Source organism: Cherax quadricarinatus, chromosome 91 (assembly GCF_038502225.1).
Source record: "Cherax quadricarinatus isolate ZL_2023a chromosome 91, ASM3850222v1, whole genome shotgun sequence".
Taxonomy (NCBI): Eukaryota; Metazoa; Arthropoda; class Malacostraca; order Decapoda; family Parastacidae; genus Cherax; species Cherax quadricarinatus.
The window spans coordinates 13,949,356-13,955,355 of record NC_091382.1 but is presented as its reverse complement, the minus strand read 5'-3'; positions in this window follow the sequence as shown (position 1 = coordinate 13,955,355).

The following is a 6,000-nucleotide window of genomic DNA, read 5'->3' as shown; positions in this document are numbered from 1 at the left end:
GGAGGGTGAGCTGTGATGAACTGAGGACAGTGTTAGTTGAGATAGAGGCAAGAGTTAATAACAGGCCTCTGACCTACGTACAAAATGCTGTTTGGAAGAAGGATTGAGCCCTTCCCTGCAATTTTGAGTCAGTCTTCCAAGGAGCTGGATTATTATGGGCCAGATGGTCCCCCCATCAATGAAGAACTGCACAGGAGTCACAACAGACTGGTGAACATCCTGGACAAATGGAACCAGGTGTGGCGCAGGGATTACTTGACAACCTTGCGGGAACATTTCTATGGTGCCGACCCCGAGGCGAATAAGATGATGCTAAGTGAAGGGGACCTGGTGCTGGTAGAATCCGAGGCGCCGAGGGGATACTGGCCTCTTGGCCTGGTAGTGTCAACCCACCCAGACAAGGCTGGGCGGTTGAGAATGGTGAAAGTGAGAATGAACGGTGTCGAGACTATAAGACCCATCAACAGGCTTTTGCCTCTCAAGGTCCACACGGTGGGACCGGGACATGAGAAATCAGACCAGAGGTTGAGCGAGCTGAGCGGCCGGACGACCCGTCGAACGGCGCTCGAGTCCAGGGCCCACTGGGGGGGCCTGCGGGAGGCAGACTTGATCTAGACTTAGCGCCTACCTTCGCCGGCGGGAGGATGTGGAAATTTATTTGGTCCAAATAGTTCCACAGCTCAGATCCAGCTTGGGCGTCTGGTCGTCTGAGCCGAGCGGCCCTTAAACCCTCCCAAACACGGCATTCTCTGGTTGGCGGTTGGTAAGCTTATTTAATTTATAGATTTACTCTTCAGGGAAAGAGTAGGTAGTTTTACTGGTAGTACACTAATATTAGGTTTACTAAGGCATCTGTAGATAATGATAGAGTAGACCTAAGACCTTAACACAGGTAGTAATAGGCCGATAATGTAGGCAAACACTAGGATAAGTTAGCTAGGGAGAACTGCCAGCCCTAGCTTGAATGGCGGGGCGCAGGTCACAAAGACAGAATAGCGTCCTTCTTACGATAGACACCGACTGGACAAGACGTGCCGTGAACAGCAGGCGGCGCCCCCACGTGTCTTCACATCTGAGACCTGGGGAAATCTGGTAGAGGCACCTCGATGTACCGTAGATGATCTCCATCAGCCCATACAGTAAGACGAGATATTCACCTTTTCCCGTAGGATCTGGCCAGTGTCTTAGGAGATTGTGGGTTGAGTTACTGAAGGGCTCGGCGTGCTACAGAGAGAGAGCATGCCCAGTAAGTACCAGCATCTCAGAGCCGTTTGAAGCTAGCGTCTGAGTCTGCATAGTTATACTAGGGGATACATACCCTCTTGGATATAGGAATTTCTGAGGTGCAGGCAGGACACTAATAACGATTGAATATTGCAGGAATTAATGCTCCCGGTTGCACGTGGTTCCCAAGGGGAAGTCCAAAGGGGCTAAAGCTAGGCTTAGGAAGTTGAAGATCAGGATATATGCTGCAACACCAAGTAAGTTAGTCCTTTATACGTGCATGCAGGCAAAGTTTCTTGCAATACCAATCATTTGTGAAAATCTGTTCTATAAGCCACTTGTGAGGCTGAGGTACCCACCTCAGAGCTCGGTGTCAACAGAGTTTGCCAGGGTAGGCGACTCACTTGGAGGCAGTCCACACAAATTTCCACATAGGTCATTTATAGCTAATAGCTAAGAGAAATAGGTTAGTGCTAAGGAGACAACCTTGTGTGAGTCCCTTAGCTTGAACAAAGTCTAAGGAAAGTGAGACATCAACAAGGACACGAAAATGTCTGTCAGATAAGAAAGCAGTAATGAAGGTTGGTTGATTACAGCAGAGGCTTGGGCTAAAATGTTATACCTCCAAGTGGTCTCATGCCTTCTCAAGGTCAAAAAATGACTACTAGGACAGTGTTTGTTAGCAAAGGCATTTCGCACATATGTATCTAAGTGAAGCAAGGGGTCCAAAGTAGAGCAGCCCTTGTGAAAGCCATATTGGTGAGGAGAAAGACTATTTTGAGACTCCCAATGCCACATGAAATGTCTATTCACCAACCATTCAATCACCTTACAAACTACACTGGTCAGAGCAATGGTATGATAGTGAGAGGTGTCAAGCCCCGAGGTGCCTGGTTTGTGAAATGGTAGGACAATGCCAGATTTCCATTGTTGAAGAAGAACCCCTCGCATCCAAATAAGATTGAAAATATGTGAAAGGACTATAAGAGCTGTAGAATGCAGATGTTGTAGCAAACTGATATGAATATCATCAGGCCAAGCTGCCAATGACTGGCAAGTACAAAGCATGGATTCTAACTCTAGTAGAGTGGAAGGTACATCACATGGCTTCATTCCATTAGAAGAGAAATCCAAGGGCGATTGCTCCTTGGTAGACTTAGACATGAGAAATGAGGGACAAAGGTGAAGCCCTTAGGAGACATGAACAAGATAGTTCCCGATTTCTGTGGCAACTTCAAGAGGTTCCGCAAGAACAGGAGCTGGGTCCAGAGTATTCTTGCCACACAACTTCTGTACCTTCTTCCAAACCACACACATAGGGGAAGTCGAGGTAATGGTAGACACAGAGTCTTGCCAACAAGTGCATTTATCATCACATATGACGTGGGGAGCAACTGCCTTCGCCCACTTAAAATCAAAGAGACAATCTGAGGTCTGATTATAGTGATAACAGATCTATGCAGCACATTTCAAATGCACCACACTGCAGGAGACCACCAATTCATGCATGTCTGAGAATGCCTGCCTGAAGTTTGTGGAATAGAACATGATGCTGCAGTCAAAACTAAGGTCGACAACTGATGCACTAGTTCATCAATAGAGGATGAAGAATGATCCTCACAAAAAGCGGCAAGATGAGAGTATAAGTCCCAGTTCGCTGGTCCAAATTGCAAAGAGGGCTATGAGGCGGTCGGGAATACATGGTAGACGAAAGAAGAATAGGAAAGTGATCACTGTCATGCAAATTCAGGAGAAAAAAAAACATAATCAAGTGTGATTGATAAGGAGCAGATAGAAAGATCAATGCAAGAGAGAGACTGAGTGGGAGTGTCAAATAGGTGGGAACATCCATATTTAAAACATGAAGAGGATGAGAAGTGAGTAGAGTCTCCAACTGATCATTACGAAAGTCACAGCAGGACCCATCCCAAAGATGATGGTGAGTGTTAAAATCACCTAACAAGAATGGCAGCAGTAGAGAAGACATCAAAAATGCAACATCTGAGATTCATAATGCACAAGAAGTGGAGAGATATAGACAGCAAACGGTATACCATCTGTGCATATAAATACGGGCTACAATATAATGCAGCAAAGAACAAACAAAGACCTGTCGATATGGTATACCAACATGCACAAGAAGCACATTCTTATTAAATGATTCACCAGGAAAGGGACCACAAGAAAGCAACAGCACATAGCCCAAAACGGGTCAATTAACAGCTTAATGAACTTTTGGCTCTTGTAACTCAACACATACAAGGAACACTGAGAAAGCATCACCTGGAGCTCTCCCCAGTTACCCCTGAGGCCATCTATGGGTTATTAGGGTCATTGAAGTCAATGTGTCGAGGCAACGGTAAGCATTTAAGCAGAGAAGAATCAGAATGCTGTGATGGAAAAGATTGCTGCGAGGGTCATGAAAAATAAGAAGGGGTAGTAGGCACATCAGTGTCTATCGAGGGTTTCGTCTCAGCAATATAGTTGGAGATAGTGTCAGGTGTCTCAGCAGATATGGTAGATGCCGATACCATGATTTCTGAGACTGGTGAGGTAGAGCAAGTAGAGATCGGGGAGACTATGGAGGGAACCAAAGAGGTCTGAGAAGGGAAGGGAGTATAAACCTGGAGAGATGCACTGGTGGGGGGCAGAAGAGTTCTGCGGTGAAACAGGAGAAGAAGGAGGTTGGAAGGTAACTTGGGAAGAAGACTGGGGGGAGAACAGAAGTAGAGGGGACTACGAGAGGGAAGTGGGTTAACCTCCACCACCGTGAGAGTCAGAACGAAGCACTGAGAAGGAAAACTGTTGAGAATTGTATGTACTGGAGTGAAGAAGACGCAGGCATGCAAGGCCTTGCAGACTAAGAAACTACCAGGCGAGAAGTAGAGCTAGAAATAGGTAAGGAGGTGGAGGTTTCAGAGGGAAATCTACAAAAGAATTAGAGACAGGGGTAACCCCAGAAGACACAACTCCAGAGAAGCTGGTAGGTGGTGGGACTGCCAAGGTTGTAGGTCTCCTAGCTACTCATGAATAAGGGATATGAGGAAGATTTCCTTGCAGGCAGAGTCAAGAGACAGCCATTGAATAAGGCCTTCACTCTTCCTAAGACAACGGATTTCTCGTTCATTACGAAAGACCTGACAATGGTGGGAAAAAGAAGGATGAGGCTCATTGCAATTGAGACAAGTGGGGAAGACTGCAAGATTCATCAGTATGATCTGTGGCATCACAGACCAGGCACTCAGCCAAAGATCTGCAGTATTTAGTGAGGTGTCCATAGTGCCAGCAATTTTGACGCTGCTGGTGAGTAGGGACCACTTTACGAACCTCTAGGGCTAGGCGATGGCCCGCTATATAAACAAAGCATGGGAGTTCACAGCAGTCAAAATTTAAGCAGGTGGTGTTACTGGGAAAGTGTCTATGCCCATGAGCAGGTAGGATATATGTATCCACTCTGAGAAGAGGAAGGACCTGAAGGGCTAAATGTTCTAAAATATAATTTCCACAAGATAGAAAATCACTCTGTACAATGGTATGTGGTAAACCACTGTACTTCTGCAAGAACTGAGAGTAGCATGCTTGTGAACTGTGATTGGAATGTTATCTATGGAAGTAATATAGGACAGATCATGAACTTGTTATGCATTCTGAACTATAGCACTGAACACACCGCTTCAAAGAGAGTGAAAGGATATATTCTGGCCAACATGTTTTAAAAGAGCCTTACCAATACTATGGTCAGAAAGAAAAATCAGTTGGAGATGCTGGTTGTAGGGAAAAGAATTTAGCCCACTTCGTACTTGTAAATAGACTTAAAACCTTAAATCTCCACTCTCTGGAGAGGCGTAGAATGAGGGGAGATATCATTGAAGTGTATAAGTGGATGACGGGCATAAACAAGGGAGACATTAATAAAGTACTGAGGGTGTCGAACCAGATAAGAACCAGGAATAATGGATTTAAGTTGGATAAATTTAGATTTAGAAAGGACATAGGTAAGTACTGGTTTTCTAACAGAGTTGTAGATGCGTGGAACAGTCTTCCCAGTGGGGTGATAGAGGCTAGGACCTTGGGTAGCTTTAAGAAGAGACTGGACAAATATATGAGTGGGAGGGGCTGGGTTTGATTGGTGTCATGGGGTACGGGAGTTATTTTTTGAGTAGCTTTATGTAGATGTCGTTTTGATAAGGACCTGCCTCGTATGGGCCAGTAGGCCTTCTGCAGTGTTCCTACATTCTTATGTTCTTATGTTTTTAAATGTATGGTGCATAAGGGAAGTGGGTATTGCATAGGTAGTTTTTGGGTAGAATGATTAGACATCAAAGAACCGTTATCAGTAAATGGTCTGGAAAGTTTATGCGTTTATGCGTTTAGAGCGAAACACCAACGTCAAAGACCTGGGAGTGATTATGTCGGAGGATCTCACCTTCAAGGACCATAACATTGTATCAATCGCATCTGCTAGAAAAATGACAGGATGGATAATGAGAACCTTCAAAACTAGGGAGGCCAAGCCCATGATGACACTCTTCAGGTCACTTGTTCTATCTAGGCTGGAATATTGCTGCACTCTAACAGCACCTTTCAAGGCAGGTGAAATTGCCGACCTAGAAAATGTACAGAGAACTTTCACGGCGCGCATAACGGAGATAAAACACCTCAATTACTGAGAGCGCTTGAGGTTTCTAAACCTGTATTCCCTGGAACGCAGGAGGGAGAGATACATGATTATATACACCTGGAAAATCCTAGAGGGACTAGTACCGAACTTGCACA